Raw genomic sequence first — 11,241 nt, 5'->3', positions numbered from 1 at the left:
ATATTTTTTAAAAATAAAATAAAAAGATCTTTCTTCATGTGACATTTCTCTTTGTATAAACTTGGAGTTATTAATGATTCTGAATTATTTCATGCTTTCCTCTGGTTGTCTGTTGTCTGTTAGTTTTCACTCCTATTATTTTTAAAAGAAAGAGAAGTGTTTTGAGAAAAGGCCAGAAGATGTAATGTCAAGCAAAAGTCACTCATACAAGTCACAGATAAAAACCCAGAAACAAGTCACCACTATCCCTTTTACAGTACTGTATTTGTAAGCACCAGTATTCAGCTAGTTCACTCTTACAAATTCATCTTGCCATTAAAAATAAAAAGTGAATCATTACATCTTCATCTCAACACCTTCAGGTTGAAGAACTGCTTAGTCAACTGTTTTCTCATTCATTAAAAAGACAAGTCAGCTGAAAAGCAGTCACGGTAGAATGGCAAGACATTTGCTAGAGCCATGGAAATGCAAACAGTGTGATTTAATTCACACAATCTCTTAACACCGTGGTAATCCAACAAGCAGCTCTGGAGCCTTTTTTTTTTAACATTTTATTTTTTTTTTTAGAGAGAGTGCACATGAGCGCTCTCTCTAATAAAAAAAATACCCCTCGGGTGCACCAGAGAGGGGTAGGGAAATAGGACAGAGGGAGAGGGACAAGCAAACTCCACACTGACTGGGGGCTCTATTCCAGGACTCCAAGGACCAGGGGATGTCCACCTGAGCCAAAGGCAGCTGCTTAACTGTCAGATGACCTGGAGGACCTGAAGCCTTTGTTATTATTATTTATATAAATGTTGGAGAAGAGGAAGCACAAAGCAAAAGAGAGCAACCACATGGAACCAAACAATGTGGTTTTGAATGAACGGGGAAAGGCATTGACCTTAAGGTGTTCTCAAGTGAGTGTTGATGCTCATTGTTGCAAGGTTCTTGATGCCTTGGAGTACAGACTGATGGAAGGAGAAACTTCAGAGTAACGGAGTGCTTCAGAGAAAACCTAGAGCTGGTGGGATTTCTCGTGTTGGTACTGAATTGGGTAATCATAAGGCTGAGGACTAATAAGGACAGCCCTGAACTAGTGAGCGCTCCAGCTTTTCACTCAGGCCTTGTTCATTGGCCTTTTGGTTTCCCTGACTCTTTTCCTCAGGTGAGGCAGATTTGAGGCTCTCCCTCCTACCTCTCCTTGGGTTGCCTCTCAGATAAACCCTTTCCCTGCTGCATTCTTGATGTCTCAGAGATGGTCTTTGCTGCACACTGGGCTGGCACTTGGGTTTGGTTACAGTACAAACACCAAGGGTGGTGATTTAGACATTTTGATTCTCTGGTGAACTTTTTGGAAGAAGGCATATCCTTTGCTAATGAAAGACCCCTTTTCATAGGACTGCCTTTTCAAGAAACGCCATACATAAGCTATCTAAGAGGAATAGTTAGGATATTGGAGAAACAAGATTCGTGTTTTATTTAGGCAGGTCTGTTAAGATCATAACATGTGTTTTTCTGAAACAAGCCTTGAGAATTACTATCAAAATAGTGTGCCTTAGTGCTCTCTGCCTAGGAAGCAAATTCATGCCACATGCATACCAGTGAAGTTATAAAACAAAGATAAGCTCATCATCATAGTGATGGCGTATTCATGAAAGCTTGAGAAAGTAGATTTAATTTCTATAATACATGATTTTAAAAACTTTAGTTCTCTGTAATAAAAATGTAATATATACAATATCTTACAACAAACTTATAACCCTAAACTCAGGATTAAGAATTAAGAATTAAGTTCCACAGGAGAGGGAAAATATTTTCGTACTTAAAAATAGATTATTACCGGGGATGCCTGGGTGGCTCAGTTGGTTGGACGACTGCCTTCGGCTCAGGTCATGATCCTGGAGTCCCGGGATCGAGTCCCGCATCGGGCTCCCAGCTCCATGGGGAGTCTGCTTCTCTCTCTGACTCTCTCATGCTCTCTCTCACTGTCTCTCTCTCAAGTAAATAAATAAAATCTTTAAAAAAAATAGATTATTACGGGAGATTGTTTCACCCTTCAGAGCAAAAAATTAGCCAGAAACAACTTCATAATGCTAAAAATCAGACTATATTCAGCATTCCTTAATCCCACTTGGCTAGTATTCTTTTTCTCTTTGTGTCATTATGATGACTGATAAAGTAAATATTGTTCCTCTTTCTTTTTCTCTGTCCAAGAGCAAGGACAAGTTCAGTGTTGATTTCTCAAAAGGGCTTGCATCATTGATTTTATCCTCTCAAAGAAGTATACTAGGTTTTTTATTTTGTTTTGCTTTGTTTTTGTTTTAATTAAATTTAAGGGCACCTGAGTAGCTCAGTTGTTTGAGCATCTGGCTCTTGGTTTTGGCTCAGGTCATGATCTCAGGGTCCCAGGATCAAGCCCTGAGTCTGGCTCCATGCTCAGCCAGGAGTCTGCTTAAGAGTCTCTCCTTCCCCCCGGCAAAAAAAAAAAAAAAAAAATTCTCTCCTTCCCTCTCCCTCTGCCCTCACCTCCACTCACATGTACACTAAGTAAATATAATCTTTAAAAAATAACGAAATGACTCTATACCAGGACCTCCTTCATTATTTATCTCTTGCATCCTAGACTTTCAAGCCAACGCTCTGTCTCATATCCAATACTTTGCTTCATTATGAATGAGGATTTATGATCTTACCATCACCAAGCCTTAAAGAAAATTCTCAGCCTTCATATATTTAACAATCTTTTAAAATGCAGCAAGGCGCAGATGTTGCCTTCTAATGTTACTTGGGTCACCGATCATTTTGCTTCAGAGAATTTCATGAATTAGAGATTTGCTCATTAGAGATCCGCAGTCTCAGACTTGAGCCATGATTTTTTTTTAAGTTTTTTTTTTTTTTTTTTTTTTTTTTTTTTGGACAGAGAGAGATCACAAGTAGGCAGAGAGGCAGGCAGAGAGAGAGGACAAAGCAGGCTCCCCACTGAGCAGAGAGCCCAACATGGGGCTCGATTCCAAGATCCTGGGATCATGACCTGAGCCGAAGGCAGAGGCCCTAACCCACTGAGCCTCCCAGGCATCACAAGCCATGATTTCTTAGTCCAGATCAGAACAAAGAATATATAGGGCTCCAGAAATAAAGTAACCCAATTAAAAAGTTTGGGAAAGAATTACATGAGTGTCTACCTGGACACAAACCTCTTCAGGATCCCCCCTTGTTGAAAACTCAGGAAGAAAAACCAGACCCTCTCACCCTTCCCTCTTTGTTAGCCAGAGTTGCCTTCCTTGCTAGGAAAAGCAAATGACCGCCCACTCACGGCATTGCCACTCATCTGTGGAGTGATTTCAGGCAACTAGTGTAACTTCTTCATATTTCAGTAGGAACCCCCTGTGGTTGTTGGGGAGAATTAGATAAGTTAATACTTATAATATATAATTATGTAGATATATTAAAATTATTATGTATAAAATATGTAAATATATATTGTATACATATATTTTTATATAAATATATAAAACAATAATATAAAATATTATATATAAAAGTTATAAAAATAACTATATAGATATATAAAAATATATAGATAAGTTAATACTTGCAATGCTTGTAAAGTACTTATAAAATATTGCAAAGCACAATGCCAGTCATGGAACAGTGCTAGAGGCAGCTGCTGTAGTAAGAGTAATACCTGCACCAAAATGGGCTCTGAATCCAAGGACAAAGATGACATCTGGTGTGGTTTTGTACATTTTGGCTAGTTTCCCCCCAAATTTTGTCTTAAGTACTGCTGCCTTTCTGCAGTGGAGAATATCAATGACCATTTGTTGGTCATTGGAGCAGTTCAGGTCACTGAAGTGGTTGGTTGGACATGAACTTCTTAGTCTGGATAGCTACTGTGTCGTTCATGATGGCGGCAGGCGAGCTTCAAGCAGCCAGGGAGGAAAAGGCTAGCTATTTAAATTTAAATTCATTAAAATTAAACATAATTTCAATTCCTCAATCACACTGAACATATTTGAAGTTCTCAACAGCCCTACGTGGTAGCATCTACTAGATCCAACAGTCAGGATACAGACCATTCCTATCAGCACAGAAAAGTTCTTCTGTATAGTCCCTGAGTAGACCATTTTCAAATTTATCAGTATAACATTGGCTCTCTGGATAATTTTGTCCAAATACGGACTCTATTTAGCCTTTCAACGAACCTCAAGTACTAAAAACCCTTGCCCTAGTCTGAAAGCAGATAACACTATAGTTTATTTCCCCAACCCAATGACCCAATGGTAAGAAATATCAGCAAGGAGATGGGTGCCTGGGTGTCTCAGTGGGTTAAGGCTTCTGCCTTCGGCTTGGGTCATGATCCCGGGGTCATGGGATCGGGCCCCGCATTGAGCTCTCTGCTCAGAGGTGAGCCTGCTTTCCCTCATCTCTCTCTCTCTCTGCCTGCCTGCCTCTCTGCCTACTTGTGATCTTTGTCTGCCAAATGGATAAATAAAATCTTTTTTTAAAAATTTATTTATTTTCAGCATAACAGTATCATTATTTTTTCACCACACCCAGTGCTCCAATGCAATCCGTGCCCTCTATAATACCCATCACCTGGTACCCTGACCTCCCCCCCCCCCCGCAACTTCAAATCCCTCAGATTGTTTTTCAGAGTCCATAGTCTCTCATGATTTACCTTCCCTTCCAATTTCCCCCAACTCCCTTCTCCTCTCTAACTCCCCATGTCCTCCATGCTATTTGTTATGCTCCACAAATAAGTGAAACCATATGATAATTAACTCTCTCTGCTTTACTTATTTCACTCAGCATAATCTCTTCCAGCCCCGTCCATGTTGCTACAAAAGTTGGGTATTCGTCCTTTTTGATGGAGGCATAATACTCCATAGTGTATATGGACCACATCTTCATTATCCATTCGTCCATTGAAGGCCATCTTTGTTCTTTCCATAGTTTGGATACCGTGGCCATTGCTGCTATAAATAAAATATTTAAAAAAAAATATCGGCAATGAGAAACTTGACTTTTCTGTCATCTGAGTAACAAAAGAGGATGCTTCATTTTTGTTGTTGTTGTATGTGTGTGTGTGAAAGATATATTTGAACCAAAGACTTCATATCCTCATTAATTCATTCTACATAAAATCCTCAATCCTCATATGAAATACACTATACAGAGCACAAAGAAACCTGTAAACCTTCTCCATTCACAGAAAGATCAATGTTCATCACATGTACAAATGCCCTGGTAACTGCAGGCAGAGTACCCAAGTTCTGGAAACAGTTCAGGTGGTGGAATCCACAGCAGAGCACAACAGCCTTTGGCGCCAAGGAAGAGGAGCATCTGTAAACAGGTTTCTAGCAAGCTTCATTTTTATTTTTAATTTATTTAGTTATTTTTGTTAACAAGAATTATGTTTACAAATAACACTTCCTGAGTTTGCAATCATAGCTTAGATGTGCAATTCTATACATACACATAAACATGCCCATAACTGCATATATGCACAACTGTATATATGTACATACACACACATGCACACATGCACATACAAACACTGACTGGTATTCAAATAGATCTTGTGGTGAAAGAAGTAATCCATCATGTTCTAGATCACTGTATCTTACCAAATTAGATATTCAGGCTTGTAATTAAGATCTTGCAAGGGCATATCCACCCACAAAGAAGCAGCACTCAGGTCAAGTGGTTGGTAAACAATATTACTTTCTATTGCTTGGACAGAGGGCTGCTGCAGGGTACAAGCAGAACCATAAAGATGCGATTGGGTCCATTCATCAGCAGCATTAACTTTGTGGGATGACAGGAGGTCCAAAGCTGGACCTTCACCCTTAATTAAATCTACTTCATCTTCACAATCTTGCAAAGGCCCCATAGCACCTCACTATTGCCAAAGAAAATCAGAAACAGATTCTGCACTAATTAATTAGCCTCTTGATCAGCTTAAAAAGGTCCAAACAGTAAGAGCAATGCAACAACTACAGTCTTGAGTAAAATGCATCAAACCCTTCACTACCAAATTTAGAACTCATGCTAGAATAATGAGTCGATGCAGAAGTTTAGTAACCCAGAAACCTTGCCCCAAATGATAAAGAAGTGAGGACTTTCCAATGAAACACAACAAACAGAGCATCCGTGTTTGTTTCTACTTCTTTACAATTTCCTACTAAAATGACATTACCCACATAAAAACAGAATAAACACAAAAGGACGAAGAACATTTGAGAAAACAGTAGGGGAGGCATGGCACCAAAAGTTCAAAAGTCGTTCAGTAGATGGATGCAGGGAAGTTGCCCAGGCTCATTAGAGAGAGCCTGAACTCTAAGTCTGAGAAGCAGATAAGACATGGGAAGCCAGCAGAGATGCAAAATTCCAGGAAGATTCAGGAACTGTGTCTTGGAAGGAACAGGGAGGGATGGAGAAGAAAACAAGAGTATGGATGAGTCCTTGGGTTCTGGGGATTCCCCCCATTTCCTCCCCTGTCCCTCATGACAAGACTGTGAAGTCACTCTTGGGACGCTGAGTCAGACAGGCTTGGTTATCTGGGTACTAGTCGCTCTCCTCAGTGCAACAGAGGATTAAGGGAAAGTCTATACATTCACCGGTGAGACCTTCTTCCCTCCCTTGGCTTTCTTCCTCTACATGGCTCCTGGAACTCTGGCACCAGACCTTTAGACCCTCCCCACCCTCACAACCCCATCCAGCCTCGCCCCCAGGCAGAACACAGACCATCTGAGGAAAAAGGCCTAAACATACCAACATTCAGGAGCTGGGCCCTCACAGTTTCTCAGGCAACAGACATTGCCTGAGAGGGTGAGTAAAGAATGAAATCCAGTCTTTACCCCCCCCATACAAGGGAGGGGGCTACCTTTTTCTAATCAGCATGAAGGCATCCACAGGTCAACAACTCATGTGCTCCAGGGGATCCTTTTTTCTGATTCCTACAAAGGGGCTACATGGGTCAACTGAAGTCCTGTTGAGTGGTCTCCTCGCCAATGGTCAGAACTTTGCCTCCTTCAGTGAAGTGTGCCAGCCCACAGGTCCCCTCTTTCCACTACACACACACACACACACACACACACACACACACACACACGAAACTTTCAACTGGCATTACAGCAGTGTGCCTTTAAAATAGAAACAGATGACCAAGGGTCACCAGCCATGAAGAACACCAAAAGCCATAAGCAAACAAACAAAAGCAGGAACCAAGAGGAAAGGTAAAAGAAATTTAAAAAAAAGTTTGTTATCCTCAGATGGATAAGAGAAGCTATTGTATCTTATTTTATAAGAAAGGACACAACAATAAAAATAAAATAGTCAAAAACATGCAGCAGCAGGAAGGAAGGATAACACTGAAGAGTACTTGAAGAGTAGAGAAAAGGGGGTACCTGGGTGGCTCAGTGAGTTAAGCCTCTGCCTTTGGCTCAGGTCATGATCTCAGGGTCCTGGGATCGAGCCCCACATCGGGTTCTTTGCTCAGCAGGGAGCCTGCTTCCCCCCACCTCCTCTGCCTGCTTCTCTGCCTACTTGTGATTTCTGTCAAATAAATAAATAAAATTTAAAAAAAAAAAGAGTAGAAAAAAGCCCCAAAGATGGAAAGCAGTAGGGAAGAATGGGAAAAGGATGCTTCCAGAGAGGCATGTTTGAAGAGTGGATCTCCCACATACCTGTTCTCAGGAAACCACAGAGAGACACCTTCTACCCCAACGAGGGAGTGAAGCAAACAAGCAGGAAGTAGGACACAACATAGGGCAGAGGGGGTGGTAATATCCCAAATGACAGTGAATGGCAGCTCTGAGGCAGGATCACAGAGCAACTCATGCAGAAAAGAGCTCCAAAAGGGAGAGCACAAAGGGAGAGAGTCTCTCAGAAAAGGAAATAATAAATGAATTCATGAATGAAAATACATACATAAACTAATTAGTTGATAAGAATATCTGCTGTGATGGGACGGATTGAGAGTCTGTTTCAAGATGTGCCAATCATGCTATGATTTAATTATATAAATGACTCATGTCCTCAAAACTCCTAGTATCCTGAGCATCTGGAAGCCACAGAAGACGGATTTACTCTTGTTTGAGTGGGCTTGGGAGGATTATAGAAGATTTCTTCCTGACTCTTCCAACTTCCACTAGGATAATTTTCTTTAGAAAGTTCCAGCCTCTCTTGCATGCCTCAGTCTTCCACAGTCGTGAACTGAGGCCAGAGGGGCCGTGGGGAGGAGCTCGGTATAGAGAGCTCAGCTGCTTCCTCCCTCATGCAGGAAAACTCCAGTCTGGTCTTGCCTCTCACTGGCATAAATCTCACAGGGGCGGGCCCTGCCCTCCAATGGTCCACGATTCTCCAGGGCCACCGGCTTGGCTGGATATGTCTGTTCAGTATTAGAAGCCCACTTTTGCCATACACACCCCACCACATTCTCCGATGTCTTGTAAGTAGCAAATGGTGATAGTCTGATTTGCATTTGTCTGACTTCTTTGTCTTTGTCAATTTGGTTCCAAATTTGAGTGAAGGAAAGGTCTGTTAGGCACTGCTCCCCCAAACAGCAACACTGTTACAGTTTTGTACATGCACAATGGTGGGTAGCAGTGTATTCTACAGAATGAGCCATATGTAAAAAGAACAATTTAAAATTCAGGATTCAATGACTAATTTCCTAGAGTATAGAAGAGAGAAAAGTCTCCTTCCTAGGACTGTTTCTTTGCTTTAAGAGAAAATATGTTAATTGTGAAATATTCCAAACATACAAAGAGAATAGAAAATATTACAAAAACACTTGTGAATCACCACCCAGCCATAACAAAGTGTAACATTTTTGCCATGTTTGCTTCATACCATTATATTATTTTTTTAAGATTTATTTATTTATTAGACACAGAAAGAGAGAGGAAGGGAGAACATGGGGAGGGGTGGCAGGGTCAGGGAGAATGACATGGGAATCAATCCCAGGACCCTGAGATCACAACCTGAGGTAAAATCAAGAGTTGGATGCTTAACCAACTGAGCTACACAGGCACCCCACAAACCATATATTAAAAACAAATACAGGGGCACCTGGTTGGCTCAGTGGGTTAAAGCTATATTTTATCTAGTTATTTTTTTCTGGAATCACAAATTTAATCACCCATTGAACATATGCACATATAATCTCCTTGGTGCTGTCTAGCATCTTGGTTTAATGTTTACTTCCCTTTCTTTTCAGTGTCCAAATCTATCCTTCTGGCTTAGAGAAGTATAAAAAATGGTATAAAAACTCATTTTTGCATACGTTATCTATTTTAGTTTGACCCCAGAGTAAATTTATCAGAACATTTGGAAAAAAACTCACATTAGGCCAGGTACACTACACTGCTACTTAGGAATAAAAGCTTTGTATGAGAGAGCAAGGTTGTTCAAGTTATGGAGGAATTTTTTTTTCCTAGTTAGATGTTAGCAATGTTGGTGGTCACCATCTCAACCCACTTCATAGATCACAATGCTTCTCAATCACAGCCACATATTTCCTACTACTCTTAGATTTTTGCCACCTTTATTCATTCATTGATTTTGATATAACAGTACATGCTAAGTCTGGGCATTGTCTTCTGCCAGAAATTCCTTTTAAAATGCCCATTCCAGTGACCTGGTAATAGTTTGAATGGTTTTCCAATGGTATGTGAAGTATTCTCGTGACTAAATATCAAGGAGAATGACATGACTACTTTTTGCTGTTGTGTAGAATTTATTTGTTCTCTGACTGAACGACTTTAAGTTGAGTAAGAAAAGGGTGACTGGGGAAAATGTTAGCTCAGCTCTTAGTTGTAGAAACAAAATTATTATCTTGTCCCCAAAGAGGTACTACATGACCCCTAAAATAAGATGAGGCAAATCTAAGGTTGACAGAATTGTCAGCTTCTCCCAAACTCAATCTCTACTTACTTAGGAGTAAAGTAATTTGCTTAAGGCATACTGCAGTGAGATTTTTAAAAAATTTAATTAATTAATTAATTAATTTTTAAATATTTTATTTATTTGAGAGAGTGAGAGAGAGAGAACACAAGCAGGGGCTAGGGGCAGAGGGAGAGGCAGACTCCCTGCGGACCTGGGTGCTCAACATGAGACTTGATCCCAGGACCCTGAGATCATGACCTGAGTCAAAGGTACACACTTAATCAACTGAGCCACCCAGGTGCTCCTTGAGTGAAAATTTTTTAAAAGAATAGAGTTATTTTTAAATAAAAATATATTTTATTATTAAAAATTATTATATGATCTCCCTGATATGAGGAAGTGGTGATGCAACATGGGGGATTAAGTGGGTAGAAGAAGAATCAATGAAACAAGATGGAATTGGGAGGGAGACAAACCATAAGTGACTCTTAATCACACAAAACAAACTTCGGGTTGCTGGGGGGAGGGGGCTTGGGAGAAGGGGGTGGGGTTATGGACATTGGGGAGGGTATGTGCTTTGGTGAGTGCTGTGAAGTGTGTAAACCTGGTGATTCACAGACCTGTACCCCTGGAGATAAAAATATATGTTTATTAAAAATTAAAAATTAAAAAATTATTATATTAAAATAATTTTAAATCTTTTAAGAAAAGGATTTTATTTATTTATTTGGCAAAAAGAGAGAGAGAGAGCGCACAAGGAGGGGAGAGTGGAAGAGGGAGAAGCAGGCTCCCTGCTGAACAGGGACATCCCCCCACTCCGATGCAGGGCTCAATTCCAGGACTTTGGGATCATGACCTGAGCTGAAGGCACACCCTTAACCAACTGATCCACCCAGGGGTCCCAAAATGAATTGGGTTATTAAAATTATCTTCCAAAGCCCTTTCTAAGTCTAGGACAGAGAAGAGAATGTTGTCAATTAGAATCTTAACTGATTTTGTGATAACTTTTACACTTACGTTAAATAGCCTAATTTATATCTTTTCATTTTATGTATATATTTTAGCACAAATAACCATTACACATCATGTACCAATAAATATTTTACAAGATTTGGAATACACATCTTACTTGCTATTATAAAATATTTTAGTTATTCTCTCTTTTATGAAATACTATTGGCTATGTCACTATTGGTTATATCTGAAGTTGACTCTTTGATTTGGAATGGAACTCCTCATTAGTACAGTACATTTATAAAAAATATCCAATGGCCCATTTTTCCATAAACTAGATGGCATTGTGTCCAATGATGAGATCTAGCAAAAGGCAAAGCTTGGTTCTACTGGGGAACCAATAGAAAACAGAAT

This window comes from Mustela lutreola, chromosome 4 (genome assembly GCF_030435805.1).
Source record: "Mustela lutreola isolate mMusLut2 chromosome 4, mMusLut2.pri, whole genome shotgun sequence".
Classification (NCBI taxonomy): domain Eukaryota; kingdom Metazoa; phylum Chordata; class Mammalia; order Carnivora; family Mustelidae; genus Mustela; species Mustela lutreola.
This window is presented reverse-complemented; position numbering follows the sequence as displayed.